At 49.4% G+C, this 24,543-nt stretch overlaps 1 protein-coding gene across 4 annotated transcripts in view; it reads right to left on the bottom strand.

Moving 5' to 3' along the window:
- The window catches only part of CDH23 (cadherin related 23), a 436,585-nt gene that overhangs the window by 228,482 nt on the left and 183,560 nt on the right, over positions 1-24,543 (bottom strand). The gene's annotated exons all lie outside the window — the stretch shown is intronic.

Below are 24,543 nucleotides of genomic sequence, written 5' to 3'. Positions count from 1 at the left end.
ATGGTTAGAGCCCATCACATTCAAACTTCTCCTTCTCTCCTGGAGAACTGAGGCCCAGAGATGGTGAGTAACTTTACCAACATCACATAGCAAGTTAAGAGTTAGAGCTGGCACCAGACGGGTCAACCTCAAGTCTGGCTCAAGTCTGGGTGCATGTCCAAGACACATTTGGACATGGATTCCAGACCAGGGGTGGGTGCCCTGCCAACTTTGGGATCATACTGGGGAAAAAAGAAACTTTCTACTATGAAAAATTTCAAAGATAAACAATGCAGAGAGAAGAACACAATGAAGCCCTGTGTACCCATCACCCAGACTCAATAATCATCAGCATTTTGCCAATTTTCCTTCTTTTGAACTCACTCCCTCACCCCTGACACCACTGGAGTTATCAGAGCAAAGTCCAGTTCATCCTTAAATACTATTCACATCACTGATACGGATTTCATAAATGTGGCCAGACACGCATTATCACACAGAACAAAGCTGATGAGTCCTTAATATCACCTAAGACAGACCACAGGCAAGCTGGGGGCCATTTTTGAGGCTGACATTAGGGTTAGATGCCTTAACCTTTCCTACTCAGTCCTCAGAGACCAAGCTTCTGGGATCACCAAAAATGAAAGAAGGGGTTTCTATAACAATATCTGTCAAGTTCCACTTCTGAAACAAGAACAAAATGAAGAGCAAAATGATCAGGAGTAAACATGGTCAAATGTCAACAAATGTTATCTAGGTGGTGGATACACTGGGGGTATCTTATGTCAGTTTCTGTACTTTCCTAAATATTTAATATTTCACATTTGCCGGTGATCCTGGCCCTGCCCCTCTCCCCAGGGGTCGTGGCCTAGTGTGTGTGTGTGTGTGTGTGTGTGTGTGTGTGTGTGTGTGAGTGTGTGAGTGTGTGTGTGTGTGTGAGTGTGTGAGTGTGTGTGTGTGTGTGTGTGTGTGCACACGTGCGCATGCATGGTGGGTGGGGGTGGGTGCACACACACACACACACACACACACACACACACACTAGGCCAGGACATCTGGGGCTGATACTCAAGCTGGAAAGATGAGGGCATTCTGGAAGCCAGGCTACCCTCATCTTTCCAGCTTGAGTATCAGCCCCAGATGTCTCATCATGTCCCTGGGCCCTGGCCCGGTGCCCCACACCAAGTGGGTGTTCAGAATGCTTGCTGAGTGAGCCCAGCCAGACAGGGAGGGGTGTCCCGAGACATTTCCGTCCCCTTGGCTCAGACAGGCAGGAACTTCTGCTGAGCAAGCAAGAAATAGGAAAAAGAGAGATGTCCTTGCCTTTTTGTTCAGGCAGGACGGTCAGTCACCAAAATCTCTGCAAGACCTCTGACCACTTTGTTGAAAGAGAAAGGTCAGAGTTCAAGGTGTTTCCCACTGGACCACCCTCAGGACATGTGGCCTGGGATCCTTCTCAATTACAGGAGCTGGCCTGGGCTACAGACCCCTACTCCCTCGGCAGGAGGGCTGTTTCTCTGGGATACTCCCAACACAGCTGAAGGGACAGGCGGACACCCTATGGTCCCCCTACTCCAAGCTCTGTGAATGTATGCTTCTGCAGGGGAGGGGAAGCAAAGGATCCAGCTGGAAACAGATGGCATCTGCGGGGATGTTTCACAAGCCTGAGACTCTCAGCGCCCATGGAAAAGAGGAAGGAAACCCTTTGTTTGTGGAAGAAGCTCCTGGCACCACCGATGGCACTGATCGATTCCTCAGACCCCAAACACCCTTTCACCCAGGCCAGACTGAGGGCAGTCTTTGATTTTTTGCCCCCTCCAACTTCTGCCCAGATGTGCCCACTCTCCCTCCAGCACTAAGCCCCAAGCATTGCCAGCTGCAGCAGCCCCAGCCTGCAGCTCCCCTGTCCGAAGATGACTTATGGCTTTAATTACCGAGAGCCGGGTGTGAGCCTCAGGAAGGAGCCAGCCCCACCAGGCTCAGTTCCTGTTGACAAGGGACTGCCAAGTTGGCGAGGGCGGTCCTGCACGCTTGCCACACTGTCCCCCGTCGTCTGGGTGGTGACCAGACTCTTCCTTCCCTTCCAGGGTGCCTCCATATGTGCTCTGACAGTGGGGTGAAGGAATGTGGATGCAGTGGGGAATGTGCGCAGAGTGGCTCTGAGGCTGGCCCATGAGACAGCTTTGTCTTGAGAGGTGTGGGGAGATGCAGGAGGGAGGAGCTGGGGCAGGGAACCGTAGGCGAGGCCCAGCGGTGCCCAGGACAATGACCAGGCTCTCCTGAAAGAGAAAGGCTGCCAAAGAAGCTAGGGTAGCATGAGGAAAGCTGTGAGCAGCTGGACAGACAGATGGATACAACTGAGACGGTTCGCATGATGACCCTTACAGGTTATCTCTCACCTGGATACCCCAGAGGCCTTCCAGCTGGTGGCCCTGCTTCTCCTCTAGCCCTCTTGCCAGCTCACTCTCCGCCCAGATCTTTCAAAAGCCTGATGCAGATCCAGTTACTCCACTGCAGTGTCTTCCCAGTGCAAACGGAACAACCCTGAATCCTCACCCTAGTGTGAAAGCCCCTAAATGATCAGTCTCTGTTCGGCTCTCTCGCCTCACTTCCTACTCCCAATTCTCTACTCCCCACCACACCTGAGTCTCAGGAAACCTCTTTTCCCAATTTTCTCTTTCTTAAATATACCCAGCTATTTGCTGTCTCGGGGCATTTATACACACTGTTTCCTCTGCCAAGAACTCTTTTATCCCCAAACCTCCGCACAGCTGTCTCCTCTACCTTTGTTCAGTGTCCTCGCAAATGTCACCATATCAAAGCGGTCACTACCCCAGCTAAGTGGCTGAAGCTCACTCTCCATCATACCTCACACCCTGTTTTATTTTCTTGTAAGTCCCTGTCACTCTCTAAAATTACCTTATTCATTCATCTGTTCAATAGTTATATTCCGAATTTCTCACCAGACTATAAGATCCATGAGGACAGCAGCATTCTCTCTCTTGTTCATGGCTGTGTCCCCAGAGCTGATATAAGAGAGGTATTCGATATTCACATAATAATAAACATTCATGAATAATCATCAAACTAGCCCCAATTCTTTGTGTTACAAAAAGGGACGAGGACCTCTGCACTGCCCAGCAACTAGAAGCAGAGCCAACAGACCAGAGGTGGCCCCTGCCCTCCACGACCAGGCCACCTTTCCCTGCTCAGCTGACCAGCTCTGTGTAGGGGATGAGCTGCCTGGTCTGCCAAGCTCTGCTCCCTGCCTTACCATGAGAGCCTCCTAGGGGGGCAGGCTCCAAGGACTGTTGTGAGGTTTTGAGGAGTCCTCCCAGTGATGGACCTTGACAGCTTCCTGTACCTGAGGCAGCTTCAGGGCAGAGCAGGAGGGGACTTGGGAGGGGGCAGAAGTAACAAGGATGAAGAGTAGGTCAGAGTAGCTGAAAGAGTGAGCCTGGGAATCAGGTCCCTCCCTCACTGCTGTGGCCTTGGTTTTCTCATCTGTGACTTGGGACGGTTGGACTGGTTGACATATGGGTCCCTGGGGTGTGTGACAGGTGAGCCCCCTGAAGCCAGGCCCCTGGCATTGGGAGAAAGTTGGAGATTGGCAAGGGAACAGGTGAAGGCATGAAGGTGCCTATCCTGCGCCCTCCCTCCCTGACCCCAGCACCGCTACATGCTCTTGCCCAGGCCTGCGTTATCAATCTCCCTCCACCTGGAGAACACCCCTAAATGAAATTCCTATTGGCGTGAGGCCTGTGATATAACAAGTCACTCGCTTTGCCTGGGAAATGAAAGATGATAAGGCAGAGTTCCTGGGACAGAGGCGATCTCCATAAATCTGCCAGGGAGTGCTGGGATTACTTTGTGGGATTAATTATCCGTCCTTCAAACAAAGACCTGACCTCAGCAGCCGAATGTCCCCAACCTGTGAGGGAGGGAGCCTTGGGCAGTGGCAGGGGTGGGGGTGGGAGGGGGTGGCCTGGGCTGAGGGGCAGGCCATGGCGCGGGCTGAACAAGCACTGTAAGATACCAAGTCGGCATTTCACTTCTAGAAGACCCTACATAGTTCCCTCCTGCCCAACACACCATGTTTACCTGCTTCTAACACTTTCTGTGGCCTGACTCTTCTTAGTTTCCAACAACCCAGCCACCGCTCCCAGCTGTTTCTCATGCCAGTTCAGGCAGTACTGTCTCCTGTCCTCTCCTAGCTACACTCCTACTTCCCAGAATTGGAGGTGTCCTGATATGGATAAGAAACTTCTATGTGCAATAGAGTAAGCACTGGATCAGGAGCCAGCTCGATGTCTACCTTGAGTTTCCTGAGCTCTCAGCCTCAGTTTACCCATCCATAAAATGGGAACAGCAAAGACAAAGTCTGTACATGAAGAGGTTGTCAGGAAGATCCACTGGGACAGAGTGGCCTGTGGAAAGCACACGGACTTCAGACTCATGTAGACAGGCCATTTCTTGGTCTAGAATGACCCTATCTGTTCCATAACCTTTTGGGGTTTGTTTCCTCCCCTGTGAAATGGGGACACTGATAGAGTTTGTTTTCAGCACAACATGCAACGTCTGTAGATGGCCTGGCATGACCTCCTTGGGAGGGAGTCTACTGACATCCTAATTGCACTGCAAGAGGAGTGCGGTCACGGTGGCTTTCCGTCTGCCCTCCCCTCGGGCCAGTCCCTTCTCACTGCTGAGCGCAGACTGTGTGCAAACTCTCTAGACTCCCAAGTGGAGCCGAGCAGAAGGCACCGCTCTCGGAGCCAAGGAGCATCAGCGCTAATCACAGAGAGGCTTCCCAGGGCCAGCCTGCATGCCAGCCAAGCCCTGGGTATCTGCTTTGAGTCACAAGGCCACAGAGGAAAGGCAGTTGGTATAGCCTTCAGCTCCATGAAAAATGCGGAGGTGGATGGATTCATGGTAGAAACGTAGACGTTAGAGGGTCACCTCTGGGTGGAGGTGGTTGGGGTGTCACAAAAAGGTCCTGGATGTGAGATGAGGGTGGCTCGGTAGCAACTGCTGGCCAGGCCACACAGGACCTGGGCAATCCCAGGCAGACCTCACCCAGTTGACTTCCAAGTTCTCATGGGGTGAAATAGGAAGGCCAGCCCTCCCTTGCAGTGTCACACAGAGGATGGATAACTTAGGTGGAGGCCCCTGGCAGCTGCTCAGGCACACATGAGCCCCTTAGGAAAGAACGGCTGCTTTATAGGCTCCCAGGGAAGTGTGGGTGTGGCCCAAGTAGCCCTCCAGGGTTCAGAGGCTCAAGTCCCAGGGGCCTGGTGGACATGTGGATTCCAGAGGATTCCACAGTCACCATGATGGGGAGGAAGAGAACAGGATAAGAAGGCAGATGCTTGTGGACCCTGAGCCAACAAGGCAGCCATCGGCCAGAGGGGACATGGTTCTGGCATAGGGTAGGGAACAGCAGGTGAGAGCGAACACGGAAGCTGAGCTGGCTGGTGAGCATGACTTCCCATCAGAAAATGAAAGGGAATAACCAACCTTCCCCCATCAACTCAGCATAAAGGGAAGTTGGGTGGTCAGGGAAGGCTTCTGGAGGTGGTGAGTGGGAAAATTAGGCTTAAAGGAAGGGAGGAGTATAGAAAGATGGATAAATAATGGCAGCAGGCTCCTCTCTACTCTTCCCAAGTTCCCTTCTTTCAAGACGGTGCAGTGAAAAGCAGTCACTTCCCCTAGGTGATGTCAATGAACTTAGGAATGATAGCAATTTATTGAACACTTACCATGTATATCAGTCACTGTGCTAAATAGGCCCTGCCTTCTCTTTGGGGGTGGGGGTTTGAATGTCAATTTACAAAAGAGACTGTTGAGGTCCCACAGCCAGATGAACTTGGAGTCAGGATCTGAACTCAGATCTAACAGACCCAAAGCCCTAAGTTGCTACCTCAGCATACAAAGCACTTCCCAGGGGGCAGCCAGTTGGTTATTTTGTCCTGTGGGTGGCACAACCCAGCACTCCAGCTTGAGTCAAGTTAGGGACACGGTCCATACGTCCTAACTCTGTGCCTGTTGGATGGCCAGTGGCTGAGGCAGGTTCCAGAGAAGCAAGATGAGAAAGAAACAGAGATGGGTGTCGTCTTGGAAAAGGAATGGGTGTTGGGTTTAGGTAAATGGGGGTGTTTGCCTCTTCAGATCTGTGGGGTCCATCTACATCCCTTCGAACAATACCCATCTTACTGGACTCCAGATTTGATCTCCAAAACTGCAGTCCAAACTGCTTGGGTCCAAATCCTGGCTCTGATGTTTACAAGCTGAGTGGCTTTGAGAAAGTTACTTAACCTCTCTGAGCTTAGTTTCAGTTCAGTTCAGTTCAGTCGCTCAGTCGTGTCCAACTCTTTGCGACCCCGTGAATCGCAGCACACCAGGCCTCCCTGTCCATCACCAACTCCTGGAGTTCACCCAAACTCATGTCCATCAAGTCAGTGATGCCATCCAGCCATCTCATCCTCTGTTGTCCCCTTCTCCTCCTGCCCCCAATCCCTCCCAGCATCAGAGTCTTTTCCAATGAGTCAACTCTTCACGTCAGGTGGCCAAAGTATTGGAGTTTCAGCTTTAGCATCAGTCCCTCCAATGAACACCCAGGCAAAATGACAGGATACTGAGGAACTCCCCAGGTCGGTAGGTGCCCAATATGCTACTGGAGCTCAGTGGAGAAATAACTCCAGAAAGAATGAAGGGATGAAGCCAAAGCAAACACAATACCCAGTTGTGGATGTGACTGGTGATAGAAGCAAGGTCCGATGCTGTAAAAAGCAATATTGTATAGGAACCTGGAATGTCAGGTCCATGAATCAAGGCAAATTGGAAGTTGTCAAACAGGAGAGGCAAGAGTGAACGTTGACATTCTAAGAATCAGCGAACTAAAATGGACTGGAATGGGTGAATTTAACTCAGATGACCATTATATCTACTACTGTGGGCAGGAATCCCTTAGAAGAAATGGAGTAGCCATCATGGTCAACAAGAGTCCGAAATGCAGTACTTTGATGCAATCTCAAAAATGACAGAATGATCTCTGTTCGTTTCCAAGGCAAACCATTCAATATCACGGTGATCCAAGCCTATGCCCCAACCAGTAATGCTGAAGAAGCTGAACGGTTCTATGAAGACCTACAAGACCTTTTAGAACTAACACCAAAAAAAGATATCCTTTTCCATATAAGGGACTGGAATGCAAAAGTAGGAAGTCAAGAAACACCTGGAGCAACAGGCAAAGTTGGCCTTGGAGTATGGAATGAAGCAGGGCAAAGGCTAATAGAGTTTTGCCAAAAGAATGCACTGGTCATAGCAAACATCCTCTTCCAACAACAGAAGAGAAGACTCTACACATGGACATCACCAGATGGTCAACACTGAAATCAGATTGATTATATTCTTTGTAGCCAAAGATGGAGAAGCTCTATACAGTCAGAAAAAAACAAGACCGGGAGCTGACTGTGGCTCAGATCATGAACTCCTTATTGCCAAATTCAGACTGAAATTGAAGAAAGTAGGGAAAACCACTAGACCATTCAGGTGTGACTTAAATCAAATCCCTTATGATTATACAGTGGAAGTGAGAAATAGATTTAAGGGCCTAGATCTGATAGATAGAGTGCCTGATGAACTATGGAATGAGGTTCATGACATTGTACAGGAGACAGGGATCAAGACCATCCCTATGGAAAAGAAATCCAAAATAGCAAAATAGCCGTCTGAGGAGGCCTTACAAATAGCTGTGAAAAGAAGAGAAGCAAAAAGCAAACAAGAAAAGGAAAGATATAAACATCTGAATGCAGAGTTCCAAAGAATAGCAAGGAGAGATAAGAAAGCCTTCCTCAGCGATCAATGCAAAAAAATAGAGGAAAACAACAGAATGGGAAAGACGAGATCTCTTCAAGAAAATTAGAGATACCAAGGGAACATTTCATGCAAAGATGGGCTCGATAAAGGGTAGAAATGGTAGGGACCTAACAGAAGCAGAAGATATTAAGAAGAGGTGGCAAGAATACACAGGAGAACTGTACAAAAAAGAGCTTCACGACCCAGATAATCACGATGGTGTGGTCACTCACCCAGAACTTAGTTTCCTCACTGGCAAAGTGCCAACAATGACAGCACCTTCCTCATCAGGGCGCTGTGAGGGGCAAATGAGCTACTGCATGGGCTGCTTAAAGCAGTGCTAGGCACATGCTGCTGCTGCTGCTAAGTCGCTTCAGTCGTGTCCGACTCTGTGCGACCCCACAGACGGCAGCCCACCAGGCTCCCCCGTCCCTGGGATTCTCCAGGCAAGAACACTGGAGTGGGTTGCCATTTCCTTCTCCAGTGCATGAAAGTGAAAAGTGAAAGTGAAGTCACTCAGTAGTGTCTGACTCTTCGCGACCCCATGGACTGCAGCCCACCAGGCTCCTCCATCCATGGGACTCTCCAGGCAAGAGTACTGGAGTGGGGTGCCATGGTGATTACCAAATAAATGCTGGCCAATGTTGTTATTCGTTAGGTGGGGTTTCCCCTTTTACCTCCCATTCTACTACTCTTTTCCCAAAGAAGTACCAGTCCCATGCTCTGCTAAATGTCTCTGCACATGTATGTATTATTGCTAAATATCTACTGTTGCTAATGTGTTTTTCAACTACAGACACAGTATTATGCTATTCCATTCTGTTTCTTTTATCACTCAACACTAAGTTTCAAAGATTTATCTATTTTGCTGCCTGTACATCTATTAAGTTGAATCCTATGAAACTGTTCACATTCGACCATTTTTGACCTACAAAAATGGTGATTTCATGTGATTAAACCTAATAGTATCTGGCTTCTTATTGATACAGAGCTTTAGTGTAGAGGTTGTAAAAGGCCATAGTAAGTATTTTAGACTTTGCTGGTTAAGAGGGAAAATCGAGGACATGATGTTAGTAGTTACTGAAGAGAAGAGAAAAAAAATCTCCACAAAACTTTTGATGAAATTTGATATATAACAATAATTGAGCACATTTTTATAATATTGGTCTACTAGTAAGAAGAATGAAATTTGGGGAGCAAAACACTTCACTTAAGTGGAATTCAAAGACAGTGCTTACTATCATCAAATCAACTGCAAAAATACTCATCTTTAAAATCCATTCATAACTTGTAGATATGACAAAACAGGCAGGAGATATGAAGCAGTTGGCCATTGTAATTGCCATTTGCATTTCTCTGATTTCCAGTCAGTGTTGGTACCTCTACATACATTCAGTAATCTCTGGGGCATCCCATTCTGTGAATATATCTTGTCTTTTTTCTATTGAATTTCCCAACTTTTCCTATTGATTTGTAGAAATTTCTTATATATTCTAAATATTATTCCTGTGCTGGTTTTCTAATTGTCACAAAAATCTTTTCCACACATGTCATCTATTGTTAACTTTGTCTATATATTTCAACGGAATTGGAAATCGTTTGATGATCAATTTTTCACTTATGGCATATGCTCTCTGGGTGGTAAGAAGTCCTTTTCAACTACAAGGTCACAAAGATATACCCTCACATTTCCTTTTATGAGCTTTGTATTTCACCTTTCACCTTGAAGTCTTTAATCCATCTGGAGTCTACCTTGGTGTACGGGAGGGATCTTGTTTTATTTTTCTCCATAGAGCGAGCTAGTTTTCCCAACACCAGCTACTATACAAGTCATCTTTTCCCCCATTGATTTGTGGTGCCACCTTTATCATATATCAAGTTCCCATATTTATATGCGGGTCTGGTTCTATTCTGTCTCACTGGGTTATCCACCTATCTTTTTAAATGTACTAGATAAATTTGGGGCTGGTCCCCCTCCTGGCCCTGCTGCCCTCTTCTGTGCCAGGTGCTTGGGGTGACACCATCTCGGGTTGCCAGCTCCCTATGGCTTTGGACATCGCTTGTGACGATGAGCCGGCCAATCTGACCCCTTCTAGGAAGTCTGGAACTGGAAAACTAGAATATGGAGATGACTGACAGCTGAGACAGAAGCCAAAAGGACATTTCAAGGGTATCCATGATGAGAGAGGTCAATATGGCCATCATGGACTAGGTAGATGCATGGATCCATCCTGGGAGACCATGAGGGAGCCAGTGCGGAAGAGAGGTATGAGTCGGGTAAATTATCGACAGGGGCAAAGATGCTGTGGTAGGCTAAATAAAGGCCATCATATATCCAGGTCCTAACTCCTGGAACCCCTGAATGTTACCTTGCATAGCTAAAAGGAAGTTACAAATGTGACTCAGTTAAGCATCCTGATATTGGGAGATTATTGGCTGGACCCTACAAATAATCACAAGAGTCCTGAAAGACTGAAGCACAGGGAGATCTGACCGTAGAAGAGAAGGCAATGTGACCACGGTAAAAAGACTGGAGTGATCTGGGCACAATCCAGTGAATGCTGGCAGCCACCAGCCCCTGGAGGAGGCAAGGGGTGGATTCCTCCCCGGAACCCCCAGATGGAACCAGCCTGGCTGACACCGTGACTTCAGCCCCATGGAGCTAAATCACTGCAGACTCTGGCCTGCCAGAATCAGAAAAGAGAACATTTCCATTGTTTTAAGCCCCTGAGTTTCTGGTAATTTGTTGTTGAAGCCATAGGAGGCAAACTCAGATGCTGTAAGAAAGGAGAGAGGATGCAAGCTCTGCCCCAATTCCTCATCCCTGGAGGTCCGACTCTGAGGAAGGTCTGCCCCGGATTCCTATAAGAACCCCACAGCTTCACCGAGGCCCCTTTCCCTGAGCTTCCAAGTGTTCTCAAATTCTTGGGGCCATAGGTGCCCTGAAAGGAACAACCAAACACTCCTTAGTTTGACCCTTGAAATCACCTTCCTCTTCTGCAGCCTAGTGGCCTTGTCTGTTGCCCCTCAGACATCTCATGAAGAGTCCTTCCTCAAAGATTTTGCTCCAGTTGGTCTCTCCTGCTTGGGATGCCCTCCTCCCTACCTAACTCACCCATCCTTCAGTCCCAGTAATAGCTTCTCCCCCATCTCTAAGGTGATATCATTTACAGGATCCTATCCAATAGAGGGCTGGTATCTCCGAAGTTCTTACCCGGTGTTGGACACTGTTTGGAACACTTGACATGCATGGATACAACTGTCAGATCCTGCAGCAGCTCCACCATCCCTCCCACAGTACAGACAAGGAAAGGCTCAGGACAAGTTACTCCAGTGTTAGGACTGCCCAATCCAGTCATCTGGACGTCCAACTATTTCCATATCTGCATGTCACACCTATTATTATTATTTGCCTCTTTTCTTTCATTTGATTCAGTTTCTCCTTTAAAAAATCATTCTAATAGAGTCTATTGTGGTGGATTCGTTTTGATGTTTGGCAGAACTGATACGATTATGTGGAGTCTAAAAATAAAATAAAATTAAAAAAAATAAAAAAAGAAAAAAAAATAAATAAAATGCAAGATAATCAAAAAAAAAAAAAAAAAAGAATATTATCAATGGAGAACCAGTTCATTGGCCATAAATAGTGATTATAAAATAGATAAAATTAGCCTACGTGGTGAGATTTTAGTTACATGAGCTTGGCATCTGAAGGCTCTAGCCTGCTTTCTGTTTGTTAAATAGAGAGATGAGCTAAATGGTGAAGAGGTGTTCAAGATGTGAGTACCCAACTGGACTTTCTCCTGGACAGGGCTGACAGAAATAGAAAATCGAAAAGAGAATTGAGAAGGGAATAGCCGTCTCACTGTGTGATTCAGTGTTATTTCACGCCCCACCCATGCGGCACTTAAAATCATCTCTCTGGGGAATCAGCTGGGGTGAAGCTGCTGCCCTCACCCCATCCCCCTGACCCCTGACACACTCAGCCTCCTCTGATCTCCCAGAGGACTTACTGATGGCATGAGTCCCTCAGCAAATGCTGTATGGGCGGACAACCAACTTTTCATATGCCTACTCCCCAGCAAGTCCTTAAGCTTCTCACAGAATGGTTTTCCATTTCCAATTTCCATTCTAGTTCCTGTCTCCCCAAGACCACCAAGAAGGGAGGCTGGCTCATCAGGACCTCCTCACTAAGCATCTGCTGAGTTGTGAAGAGCTGACTCTCCTGTCCCCACAAACTTCTAAAGGACCCACAGCATCCCAGGACCACAACTCCTCCTTTCCAAAGTGTTCCTTAAGTCCAAACTAAATCATTCTCAGACATTTAAGACTCCCCCTGTCATTAAGGAGCTTCCCAGGTGGTGGAGGATAAAGAATCCACCTGCTAATGCATAAGACATAAGAGACGCAAGTTGGATCGCTGGAGGAGGAAATGGCAACCCACTCCAGTATTCTTGCCTGGAGAATCCCATGGACAGAGGAGCCTGGTGGGCTATAGTCTATGGGGTCACAAAGAGTACACACGCACACACTGTCATTAAGAAGAAAAATCAGTCACTGGCTCCTTTAAAATAACCCTTGCTATGCTGGACATTGTGGTAAAGTGCCCTTCAGTCTCTGCTTTCACTGATTCAAAAGCGTTTCACTGATATGGTCCTTCAGGATGGTGCTTCTACCTGCACTGGCAGCAGGAGGGTGTGGGAGGGGCAGTGAGCTGGAAAACAGAGGCAGCCTGATTCCACCCCACGGGCCCCCACAAAAGAAAGGCCTTCTGAAGGTGCTGGAATGGAGTACAGCCCAGCAGAAGGAAAATGTGAGCAATAAATCCCTTCTGTGTCAGAATGTTTGTTCAGTTCAATCAATGTCTGAAAATATCTGCCCTGAAATCTCTGTTTCCAGGATATTGGTCAAATATTTGAATGGGGCAGCCAGTTAATTGACTCAGTAGGAGCACTTGACACAGGGGCAGAGGGAGGGCTGTGGGGGCACAGGAAGACAGCCAAGCCCACAGGCAGATCCAGTGGCCCCCAGCCTCTGGCAGCACCGCCAGGTGTTCAGGGCAGGGGGAGGGGAGGCCAGCGGCCCTGGAGAAGTGCCAGTTCTGGAGCTAACATGCTCTTCCCTCCTGCCAGCCATGTGACTCTGGGCAGCTGGGCCTCAGTTTCTTGATCTGCAAAATGGGCTGACAATGACAGTACCTACCTCATGGGGTTAGTAGGGAGAATTTAAAGAGTTGATGCAGGAGAAGCTTTTAGATCTAGTTCTAAGCATCCACAAAAGTGTTCGTTACTATTCCTAGGCTATCGTGACCCCTTACTCCAGCATTGAAAGCTCTCCCATGTGAATCCCTTGCTGTAAGAGGGTGTTAGGGCTGATGGGGAGGTCCCCTGAATGTGTGGTCACACCCTGCCTTGTGACTGGTGACTTCACCTTCCTTGTGGTCTCTCCAAATCATCCCTCAAGTACTGCCCTTCTCAAGATCCAGCACCTTCCTGACCTCCTGGAGCATCCGTCATACATGCCACGCTTCAGGCTCCTGTGACGCATTACCTGTGCAGTCAGGTCCTCTCTGAGGCTGACATTGGACCTGTCTGGTGAACCTGTGGGTGGGCCTGCATCTGCTGACATGTGGGCTAAAAGAGAGATCCCTTCCTTTCCTTCCTCCCATATTTTAAATTTGCATTAAAACATGGGTTCTGTAGGAGAGATAGGGGTGGGGAGGGTGGCATGGTGTCCTCGTGGTCTGTCTGGGCCCCATCCAGAGAATAGCTGAAGGCCGAGTGGGAGAAGCTGTTTAAATGGTGGGGGAGGAGATGGAGCATAAAGGGGCCCAGCAGGGATGCTGAGGGGCCCAAGCCCAAGTACAGCTGCAGGGGGGCGATGAGCAGCCCGTGTCCACCCACGATCCACTTTGGCTGCAAGGTCATGGGGTGTCTGGGGGATGCTGGGCCATTTCAGCGGCTAGGGAGGGTGCTGACAGCAGCGGCCCAGGTGACTTACTGACTTGGCTTTGTGCAAGGGACACCCACAAGGGATCAGGGGCAAAAGAACAGGTCAGTTGGATAGCATATGCCTTCCTTCCTGCCCATAGGGGCCCTGCAATGCTTGGGGATTTGCTAAGAGCTATAGTCTTTGATTTTTGCAGGCAGAGAGGAGGAGCAAGAGCCAGTGACATTTACTTTTCTAGAATCTCCATTACCACCTATGTGCTGAGGAATCCTAGTATCTTTTTGTGTATGCATTCGTCATCAATCAGATGATAATGTTTTGATAAACTCTATTAATATTCCCATTGTACAGATGAGGAGACTGAGGCACGGACAAAAGTAACCTGCTCAAGGTCAGCTGAGACCTGAACCAGGCTGGCTGTGAGACTGTGACTAAGATTTCTCCCTCTCTTTCTCCAGAGTGCCTGGCCCATAGCAGGCACATAATAAATACTGATGACATGGAGATGCTGACAGGAACATAGCTGCAGATGTTAACATTTTTGTTCCCCCAGGAAATCATGAATCAGAGCCCTACAGGGACGGGAGGTGGCTGATGGGCTGAGCCAGTAGAACTCCATCTGCTTTGCTCACCCTCTCTGCAGGGCACCCCAGGTTGTCTCCCTCTTTTGGAACCCACCCCATCACTGAGCCTAGAAAGGGGAGGGTACAGCCGTGTGAGGCTGTGGGTGACTTCGGGCTTAATATCTTTGTAACCATATTGCAAAGGGGCATGCCTAAGACGGCGCCTTACACTTAATCTTTCTCTTATTGCTTTTTCTCTTGTATGATTTAACCTTGCACCAGGTATCAAGCTAGATAAATAAAAACTTTTATTTCAGATTAGCCCCGGCTGGGGGCTGCCTTGAAAGCGGAGCAGTCATCCAGGGAGTGAGATGAAAAAGGGAGCGGGGAATGTGAGCTGCTGAGAGGGGCTCATTGTATCTCCCAAAAGATATTTGAGACCTTTTTTGAGGAGGGAGGGATGAGATCTCCTGCCAAGCCCACAGCCTGGGGAGGCTGAGACGGGCGGCTGACATCCCCCTAGTCCAGCCTTCCTGACCCCCTCTTCCTGAGTGGCTCTTCACCCCAGTTACCTTCTCACACTAGTATTTCCTGCTCAGTGCTTAATATGGCCAGGAGACACTGCCTTTGCTGATATTTAGTTATGTCTTCCCCACTAGAATGTGAGCTCTGTGGGCTCAGTGACAGCAACTTCCCTTCACAATTGGTCCCCAGGGTCTGGCATGGAGCCTGGCACACAGTAGGAACTCAATTAATATTGGCTGGTTAACCGAATGAATGAATCCTGGGGTTCTAGTTCGGTACATAGACCGGGGGTTGACATGAATCATTTGGTTTCCCAGGCAGAATAGTAAAAGATGGTAAAAAGGATGTGGGTTTTGGAAGCAAGAAAAGCTGGGTTTGAATCCTGTGCCCCCAACTTATGTGCTGTGTGAGCCTAAGTGTTTCATGAGCTCTGTGGGTCTAGTTTCCTTACCTGTAAAATGCTCTGGCCGGCTGCGTTCTGGGGTGAGAGTGAGGGTGAGGATGACAGAGAGTATCTGTAGCCCAGAGCAAACCCTCTCTCACATGTGTAGAGAGAGAGAGATGCACAAGATGTTAGAGCAGCATGGTTTGCAATAGCAAAAATCAGTGCACACACCATTCAACAAGAAAATGGATTACCTGTGATATTTTCACATGATGTAATACAGAGTAATAAAAATGAACAAATAATGACACCCCACCCAGAAAAATGTAGATGGATCTTGTATGTAACATTGAAGAGAAAACACAAGTCCAGGAGACTACGTGTAACATACTATTAAAATAAGGTTCAAAGACAACTGAAATATGCACGTGTGACAAAACATTTTTTGAAACCAAAGAAACAAAAAAGAAAAAAAAAAAACCAACGCAAGGTGCAAAGAGATGGCTGTGGGATGGGGAGTCAGGATGGACTGGATGGGAACACAGGGAGATGTGTGGGATGAGTAACGGTCTGGCTCTTGGGTTGGTTGGTGGGTTCACAGGTGTCCACAAAATTATTAAAAACTAATAATGAAACTAAAGAGGGCCATACAAGGACCAGTGCTGACTCTGAGCCAAAGATGATGTCTAAATGAGTTCTGTGCACTTGAAGTGTGCCAAGATAAGAAAGAAAGAGAAAGTAAAACAAATGCTGGCTAATTTCACAATCCTCCAAGGACCTCAGTGCAATAAAAAGCAGTTACTTCGAGATGAGGAGAAACTAGAAACGAGTCAATTTTTTTAATAAGACAAATGCCTGTGGACATCAGACTAGAACTTCTCTCCAAAGCAATCTCTAGGCATGAACTAGAAGGAGCCCTAGCCCCTGAAAGTAGCCTTCAGCCATGACTGGTCTGCCAGATCCCAGGCCTGGAGAGAACTGCTTCTTGAGCTGAGCAAGGGCCACCCCTGCCCAGCTGTGGAGGTGGAAGCCAGGTGCTGCTTGGACCCGAGTGGGAGGTCCTGGGTAAGCTCCCACAGTACACGGGTCCCATAGGAGGCTCTAGAGTGTCTTGAACAAGAGTCAGAGACTTCTGCCCATGAGGAGGGTAAGGGAAAGAGGAGAGGCAGAAAGGGAGCGTCTCAGACCATGGCGGTGAAACCTCGTCAAAACCCACTGGCCAATTCGATTCATGAGAAGGATGCCAGAGGCAAGGTACAGCTACTGACAAAGAGCGCGCAGGGCCTCAGGAAAGGCTCAAAGACAGGGCACAGAAGACTGTGGGGAGTGGAAGTGAAGAAGCAGTGTAATCCCGAAGAGAGCAGGGAAAACGAACAGGGAGAATGAAGTGACGGCTCCCCCGAGGTTTACCAGGAGGAATTCAGTGTTAGTGTGACCTCTTGTTGTTGGTTTGGTATGGTGGTGGGAGAGCACTGTGAATAATATTTTTTAATTAAAATTTTTAAAAGTCAGAGGAACTGCCCCTTAAATACTGTTGAAAGAAGAGAGCCACAGGATGCAAACTGGATAAACCTTGGGTGGCATATTCATTCCGGCTCTCTGCTACTGCTGCTAAGTCACTTCAGTCGTGTCTGACTCTGTGCGACCCCATAGACGGCAGCCCACCAGGCTCCCCCGTCCCTGGGATTCTCCAGGCAAGAACACTGGAGTGGGTTGCCATTTCCTTCTCCAATGCATGAAAGTGAAAAGTGAAAGTGAAGTCGCTCAGTCATGTCTGACACTCAGCGACTCCATGGACTACTGCCCTCCAGGCTCCTCCGTCCATGGGATTTTCCAGGCAAGAGTACTGGAGTGGGTTGCCATTGCCTTCTCCATTCCAGCTCTCTAGAGAATGCCTATCAACTACCAGCGGCTGATGGAGGCTCGGAGGCCCACTCAGGCTCAGTGGGAAAGTGTGCTGGGATCAATTAGTGATCTCTGCCTTGACACTGGATACGGGTACTCTGGTATATGTGCTGACATGGGTCTAACATGGCAGTCACAGGTGTAAGCAGATCAGCTTTCCTTATGAATATGCCCCCTTCTGCCTAGGTCACTACAGGGACCCTAGATACCGAGACTTAGAGCTTAGATGCTTCTTTGTCTCCTTCTTTGCCTGCACTGTCCATTCTCACTATATTGCCTTGAGGAATCTCCTCCTTTACATCTCCACAACAAACCCTAGTCCTCCCCTAGGACTGTCCAGACCTTCCATGAGATAAATCTTCTGATGACCCTCTCACCCCCAGACATGCTCAAGAACCCACATCTTTTGCCTTGTATGCCCTCCTCCACCTGGCCCCAGCACTTGTCTCCCATCAGCCTCGACTCCTCCCTGGCTCCCTCTTGGCTCCAGCTGTTCCCCACTGTGCCTGGCCAGATGCCCTGAGGTTTCTGGGGCTTTCAGGTGCCCGATATGTACTCCAAGCCAGGGGCTTTGATGTGCAATTCTGATTTCCAAAGCAGATCTGCTTTTCATAAGTTTTTACTTCTTGGGGGGAGAAAAATGCCAAGCAACTTAATCACAAGGGCTTTGAAGTGATTCAAATGATGGTCTTCTGTGATAGCTGTCCCCTACCAGGCCATGGCCAGGGGCCCGATTTAGTTATTGGCATATGTGGAGGTGTATGTACTGGCGTATGTGGATTTGTGCAAATTTGACTGCTTATTCTCTGTCTCTACACACACACACACACACACACAGAGCTTTCCTTTCAGTGTTCAATGTGTTTTCAAGGAACTGCCTCACTTGGTAACATTAAAAGTAAAATTCAGCAAGTGATGAGTGAAGACTTTGTCTTTCACTAACATACCTGGGCAGGTCCCCCAGCATGACCCAGTGGTAAGGCCACTGCCTTTTAAGCTGGGACTGAGGGGTTTCAACCTTGATACTGCACACCTATTCTTCATTCGAGGCCATTGTTTCTCAACCCTTTATTTTCATTATCACACGCCCCTCCAACCTCCCTAGCCATTTAAGACATTTTTTTCTAACTGCTCCCCTAACCTGCATGAAATTTTAATATCACAAATATAGCATATGTATATCTGTGCTTTATACATATAAGGGGTAAGGTATTTTTTTACCTCTCAGAACAAATCTTTGCCCCCTTGGGGGCGATACTGACCTGTTGATGACACGTTTTCTTCAAGACCAGAGCTTCTCAAAGGGTGGTCCCCAGGCCATCAGAACAGTATCATGCAGGCCCCACCCTCTAGAGTTTCTGATTCAGGTTTAGGGTAGGGTACACAATTTTTCATTTCTAATAATACCCAGGTGGAGACATCTGGAGACATTACTTTGAGAACAGCTGCTGTCACGTGAATTCTGGCTATATTCTAGAGCCGAAGAGACCTGGGTTCAAATCCCTATTCTTCCGCCTGGTGGCTGTGACCCTTGGTCAATATATAAAAGTCCCCAAGCCTTGCCGTACATGCCAACAAAGTGCAGTAATACTGTCTCCTACTATTGTGAGGGATTAAATGGCCAGTGGCTCACACACAGCAGGCACCTAACAAATGGGGTATATGGCAGAACTGCAGGAGACCCAGAGAAGCAGGACTCAGACAAGAAAGCGGATGACGGGAGACGGTAGGCTTCTTCAGCCTGAAAGTGGAGTCTGGGCCGAGACGGGGGCTGTAATGCAGGTTGGAGTGGGAAGCGCTAGCTTGGGCTCCTTCACCAAATCATCATACCCCAGGGTGGCGGGGGGCCCTTCGGGTGCTGGGGAAGGGTCTGTTTAGCGGCAGTTATGGGAAGGAGAGAGTCAAACGACAGAACTCAGCAGTCCAGTACTTCTGGAAAATCAAAATGCTTCTAAAGTGGAGGAAAGGATTCAGACAGTGTTGGAATCACCTGGAGGACCTCATAAATAGTCTCCTGGGCCCCATCCCCGAGTCTGACTCTAGTTCTGGGGTGGCCTGAGAATTCACATGTCTAACAGGTCCCCAGGTGACGCTGCGGCTGCTGGTCTGAGGCCCCACCTTGAGGACCACTGCTTCACAGCCTCTCCTGGATGGGCTTCCTGTGACGAGCGCTTAAGGAGAGAAGAGTCTGGGAACTTGTGGGAAGGTGATAGCAGGACAAAATGCCAGGCCTTAGAGCCCTTGGGACTGAGAGGAGCCTCCAATCTAAGTCCCCTGACCACCCAGGCGGCCTGCTCGTTGATACATATGAGTGGTCGCAGCTGGTAAGATGGGCTCCTGACAGCATGGTGTGCGCTCATCCCCACTGCATCCTGACCAGTGGTAGGCAGGAGGCACATGTGAGGCCTGCTGTGTGCTGACCTATGGTGGACAGGCACCAAATGCCACTTGCTTTATATAATGGTCTCATTTCCGTGTCACAACTCTGTGAGAAAGACACCATCACCTTCAGATTAAAGATGGGGGAACTGATGCTTCAAGAGTTTTAGTGACTCCCTCCAGGTCACTTAACTGGGAAGAGAGGATGCCTCTCTGGAACAAATAGTGGTTGAAAATTAAATAATTTCTCTGCCTGAGGGGACTCTAAAGGCATCTCAGGCCATGGTCCAGTCCTGGGCTCCTCCTGGTGCCTACAACAACTGCCCTGCCAGCCACCTCCTGACAGCATGACCTCCTCACCGTCCTTGGCTCTGTCTCTGTGCCCCCTCTGTGATGTCTACCACTTGGGGACACTAGGGAAGCCTCCCTGCTGATCTGCTTGCTCCCACCTGCCCTGCCCCCAACCCACTGTGAGCTTTGTACAACACACCCCTGACCGTGTCCCTCCCCTGCCGAACTGGTGGCCCACTGCCCTGAGGACCAGGGCCTCGTGTTCTCCTGGGCAGAGCATTCCACACCCTGCGTGTCAGCCTCGTCTCCCCTCTGTGGCCTCCCTCACGCGCTATGCTCAGCCACGCACATGACTGCAGCTCCGTGATCGGGTACATTCTCTCTGCTCTGGGATCTTGGTATGTGCTGCTCCTCTGCCTGCGACAGACCCTCCCTCTACCCTTCCCAGCTGCTCATCTGTCAGGGCTGGCTTAGAAGATCTCTCCTTGGTGAGCCTCCCCTCCTGGTGATGGCTGGGAGGTACCCCCTCCCACGGATTCTTGCTCACTTCCTATGATGGATATTTTTGAATATATACAAGAGTAGAAAGAACAGTCTAGTGACCCCCCTGGGAGCCACTGCTCTACATCAACAATGATCAGCACAGCCCATGCCTGTCTCCACAGCATTCCATCAGGGTGCTGCAGCCCATCCCCCAGACTGCCTGCAGGTTCCTGCGGCTGAGATGGCGACTCGGGCCTTACCAGCTCTCAGGACTTTAGAACAGAGAAGACCCTCAGTCCACTGTAGGTGGATATTAAAGTCCCTGTGTGTTGAGCACTGACTACACATTTAGGTGCTCCGCTAAGTGCAAACATGCCATAGCATCCCTGTGAGAGCTGGGTTATAACTACCTCCACTTCAGAGTGGAAAACTGATGCCCGGAAGGTTACACACGCAGTGGAAGGCAAGCTAAGGCAGTCTACCCCTGGAATAGAGCTGCCCATAGAAACAGAATGCAAGCCACACCTGCTATTTGAAATTCTCTAGTAGCCACATTAAAAGAAAAAATAGGTAAAATTACTTTTAATAATATGTTATCTTTAACCCAGTATATTGAATATACCATTTCAACATGTCATCTGTATAAGGCATTATTGAGATATTCTACAATCTATTTTTCGTACTACATCTTCAAAACCCTGTGTGTTTACAGCACATCTCAAATCAGACCAGCTACATTTCAAGAGCTCTGTACATTTCAAGGCAACCGTACTGACCAGCTCAGCTAGCGGTCACCACCCTGAACATGGCCCTAAAGCCTGCACGCTCAACCACTTACGTCTCTATACTTAAATGAATGAAGGAAGAAATGAGTAAGAGTCCCAAGAACCCCTGGTCCTGAACTTTCTTCAACAATTCATAATGTTTAATATTTTATGGTCCTTTAGGGTCTCTCTGGCATCGTCTTATCTGCCATGGGAGTTGTCATCTCTGTTCCACAGATGAGGAGATGGGGCTAAGACGGCCAAATGCCTTGCTTGAACACCCTGCTGCAGGGGCACTGCTGGGCCTCAAACTGACAGTTCTGGACTCCTAGTCCTGTGCTCTGCTGGGCACGGGGGCAGCCACCCCTTGAAGCAGGACTATGTCCATCTGGCAGGGGAGGGTGTCTGCTCAGACCACAGGTGAGGCTGACCACTGGGGACAGGAGCCCGCAGAGCTCTGGAGGTCAGACGCTGGAGGAAGTGATGCCCTTGGTGAGTGGCAGGGCAGGCGCAGGCTGAGGGAGCATGGGGCCCGTGCCAGAGCCTCTATGGGAAACGGCCTTGTCGTTCTTCGGTCGTAGTTTGGCCACAAGAGGCTGAGAACAAATTGACGGCAATGGAGCCATAACTTACCTCTGAAGGCCTCTTTGTTCTTGGCAAAACAGAGGGGTCATTAGTAATGGGGAAAGCACTGGTGTGTGGACATAAATCCCCCCAGCTGCAGGGCTGATAAACAGTCTGGAGGGGACAGGGCCTCAGGGAGCTGGGCAGGTTAACCGTGTGCCATGCGTCACTGTGGGCTCGGGCCTACGTCTGAGACAGACCACCTGCCCAGGCTCCTAAGGTGCCCAGAGACTGGGTAGCCCACGGTGCCCTCAGGACTTGCACCTGGCTCTGGGAGCCCCTGAGGCCCTCAGTCCTTTCTTTCAAATGAAAATGATTCCAGAGCACCTGAGCTAGAGCAGGCTCCCAACAGGCATTCAGGGTCAGTGTGGGGCAGTCAGTGTGAAGGGACACTGGCAGGGCATCCCTTCTTCCATTTCGAGCCAAACGGGCACTGGCCAAGCCACCCAGACCTTAACACCACTGGAGAGGAGGGCACGAGAGGCCAAACCCTCAGCAGACAACGTTCTTTGCAGTACTGTCTACACTGACTACCTGAGGGAAGTAGAAGAGTCAAGTCTTAGCCTCTGCCCACTGCTCCCCTGGGCAGTGTGCCCTGTTGCCTGACTGCCTGCCTAGACTTGGGCTGAGGCTGGCTCGCAGGGGTCCATGCCAGCCCAGGCCTGGGGAGAAGGGCAGGGAGGGAAACCAGGTGCTCAAGATAGGAAGGAAGAAAGAGGACTGCCCTTTCCTCAAACTGTCTGAAAAGGATCTGGGGTTGCTGGTGACAAATACCCATTACAGTGAGGACCGTCATGGCCACCCTGTGAACATGGTCCAAGTGCTATCCCACCAAGGATGGCAGACAGCTGACCCAGTGCGGTCCCCTCCATTTCCACACTCACTGCAGCCTCTGCCAATTGAAGACTGCGCTGAACCTGTTTGACTTCCTGGTCCCCTTTAGGCAGCCATTACCAGTCAATCAAAGCTGGCAGGTAAGAGAAAACCTGTTTGTCATCCTTTCTAAAAGCCGTCAAGGCACATCTGTTCTGGGAATCCTATAAAGCTATGCTAAGTGCTTGAGGTTTTCCAGAAACTTCTGCCTCTGCACCCACCTTCGCAGGCATCCCCTACCTCTACTTCCACATCCTGGATTTCCCTTCTTATCCTGTTTTTTGCACTTAGAAATTTCACAGGATGCTGCCATTTCATGCAATGCTGCTGCAGGCAATTGTCCCAGACTCTAAGCTCCAGAGCACCATCCTCCTGCTCCAGGGGAAAGGGGTAGCTGGGGCCATCTCTGTTATAGAGGGCCTGAGGTTCTGGGGCTGGTGGCTTGGCACCCAGCGCAGACTGGAAATAGACCAATGCCTTGGAGGATGGCCATCTGGTATCAGAGAGGAATTTCTAGCTGTCCATGATCTCAGGTCAGGTCCTGACTCTCTGCTCCCCACTCCTGTCTGGGAGTATGTCTAGAACTAACCCAGAGATAATGAGAAAAGGAGACAATCCCCTACCCAGCCAGGTGCCCCCTTCTTGCTGGAGCTTATACTAGGTCCCCAACTCCATCCGCCTTGGGGCTCACTGGTGCTCACTCAGATCTCCAGCACAAGCCCCGTGTTACTGGGGGGCACTTGTTTCGCTTCCCAATTTGACAAACTCATGAAGGAGACCAGCACCAGCATGGGCCTCCCTTCTCTGCCCACCAGGAGCGAGTCCACTAATTCCCAAGAGGACGCTGCCTTCCTATAGAATGGCTTCCTCCCTAGGACCTCCTTTCCCATATCCTGGCCTGAGGACCAGCTGCTTCTGGGGCTCAAGGAGAAAGGACCTTTCCTGGGCTGCACCCTAGTCCTATAGAATGAGAACCTTCATGGATGCCAAGGACTCTGCGTTTTTGGTAGGAGCTCCCAGGTGATTCTTGGGCAAAATGGAATTTGAAAACCCATTCCCTTAGAGTAACATACATTAATTCATGTATCCATCCATCCATTCATTCACTCTACAAGTACAGATTGGACTTTACTCTTGTGGAGCCGTGTGCTGGGCATGAGAATGGGGAGGAAGAGGGGTGGGGGAAGCAGAGGCCCAAACCCACTCTGCTGTTGCTGCCGCTCACCACATGAGCTGGTCTGACATTCACCCTGGGTCTCAGGGTCCCATGGGCTTAGAAGCACAGTTAACAGTTGTGCTAGAAGCTGCAGGTCACAGAGAGCCCACAGTTCCCCTGATTTCCTGCATTCCCAAGGATGTGGCTGGTCTCCCTCCCACCACCTAACCCTCAGCACCCTGAAGGTATTATTAGATGGCCCTGGTGGCTCAGGTGGTAAAGAATCTGCCTGCAAGGCAGGAGACCTGGGTTTGATCCCTGGGTCAGGAAGATCCCCTGGAGAAGGGAATGGCTACCCACTCCAGCATTCGTGCCTAGAGAATCCCATGGACAGAGGAGCCTGGGGGGTGACAGTCCATGGGGTCACAAAGAGTCAGACACAACTGAGCAACTAAGCATGCACACATGCACATTATCAGTTAACACTTACAAAGTGTCAACACCTTACATACATTTATTATGGTCTTTACATACAATAAGCCTTCTGATTTTTGAACCACCTGAGGCAGGTATTCTTACTGCTCCCATATTACGGATGAGAAACTGAGGTATGGAGATCCACCCCTAGACAGTATGCTCAAGAGACTCCATTCACGTTCTTGATCACCGCACAATGGTGTCTTGAGCTTTAGGGAGAAAACGCCCCTACACGCCAAGCCTACTCTCTTGGCAGTGTGGTAGGGGGAGCAATGGGGTGGACACTGGCCTAGCAGCCTGCCACCCTTTTGGCCTTCAGACAGCGCCCCCCACCCC

The sequence above is a fragment of the Bos indicus x Bos taurus genome, chromosome 28, assembly GCF_003369695.1.
Source record: "Bos indicus x Bos taurus breed Angus x Brahman F1 hybrid chromosome 28, Bos_hybrid_MaternalHap_v2.0, whole genome shotgun sequence".
Classification (NCBI taxonomy): Eukaryota; Metazoa; Chordata; class Mammalia; order Artiodactyla; family Bovidae; genus Bos; species Bos indicus x Bos taurus.
This window is presented reverse-complemented; position numbering and strand designations above follow the sequence as displayed.